Source organism: Echinops telfairi, unplaced genomic scaffold (assembly GCF_000313985.2).
Source record: "Echinops telfairi isolate 266 unplaced genomic scaffold, ASM31398v2 ScPeMD7_2010;HRSCAF=2546, whole genome shotgun sequence".
Classification (NCBI taxonomy): domain Eukaryota; kingdom Metazoa; phylum Chordata; class Mammalia; order Afrosoricida; family Tenrecidae; genus Echinops; species Echinops telfairi.
This window is the reverse complement of record NW_022105908.1, coordinates 9,288,130-9,289,380: the sequence shown is the minus strand read 5'-3', so window position 1 is coordinate 9,289,380 and position 1,251 is coordinate 9,288,130. Positions and strand designations below refer to the sequence as shown.

Genomic DNA, 1,251 nt, shown 5'->3' with positions numbered 1-1,251 from the left:
TAGATAGATAGATAGATAGATAGATAGATAGATAGATAGATAATAGATAGAGAGATGAAAGATAGATAGAAAACTGAGTGAGGGAGTGAATGAATAAACAAACCCATCTTGGAAGAAGTACAAGCAGACTACTTTGTAGAAGTGAGGATTTCATGCCGTAGCCTCACATACATTGGACATGCAATCAATGGAATGGAAGATCATACTTGTAAAGAGAGTCAGCAAAAACAGAGGAAGACCCTCAAGGAGATGGACTGATCAAGTAGCTGCAACAATGGGCTGGAGCATAGCAATGACTGTAATGATGACATGGAACTGGCAGCGTTCTGTTCTATTGTCCACAGGGCTCTATGACTCAACAATGACCCGACGGCCCATAACAAGTCAGCTTGCTGCATTCTCTTTGGGGTGGGGTTTGCTTTATTGGCTCTCATCAGTGGTGGGCAGGAGGAACTGACAATGGCAGGACGGGACAGACAGGGGTGTGTGGGGTTAGGCTCAGAGAGTCTGGGAGGAATGAGGCCAAGGTGGACTGAAAAGATGGCCCCGTGTTTTTTCTTTCTGTGAGATGTTGAGTTGGAAATCAGACACTGAAATGGAGTCTGGAAGGGCAGGCCATTCTTGATTATGGTGACTGGTGACAGCCACTGAAAAAATGGCTCTGGTCAAAAGCATTTGGGAACCCACCTGGCTTCATCTTTGTTACCTAGTAAGCCATTCCTGCAAGAGAGGAGACTACAAGGCTTGACACAGGGCTTGTCCGGTGTGGTAGGTGTTGCTAGATTTTAGAGCCCCTCTGTATTCCCAAACTACTCAAGAAAATGGAGTCCAATCCATACTTTTATAAAACTGACAAGTTGCTACTGAGCTAATTTTTTGTTTTCAGCCTCAATGGTTTGCCCGTTGGCAGAGAATAAAACACATAGGTGCTCACAAACAGAAAGCATCAGCTATACTGCAAAAGCACCCCCTTCACCATTTCCCAGCTTCTCACCGTCACACAGCTAGCCTCCCTGAAGGACAATATACACGTCCAATTCCAATAGAATTGACCCAGGAGCCCAAGCAGCGCGATAGATTCTCAGAAAAATACCAGGTTAGCTGAGAATCTTGGGATCCCCATTCTCAGGTAAAGGGCCAAGCAAAGACCGCTGCTCTTTGTGCCCTCCACATCTTCCCAATGCCACCAGGCTTTCCCTCAAGGCGTATTTCTGATCGGAAAGAAGTCGAATGTGTCTGAGAGAGGCTCCA

General features: G+C 46.0%; 1 protein-coding gene across 1 annotated transcript in view; it reads right to left on the bottom strand.

The window, feature by feature from the left end:
• The window catches only part of GRID1 (glutamate ionotropic receptor delta type subunit 1), a 902,002-nt gene that overhangs the window by 215,635 nt on the left and 685,116 nt on the right, over positions 1-1,251 (bottom strand). The gene's annotated exons all lie outside the window — the stretch shown is intronic.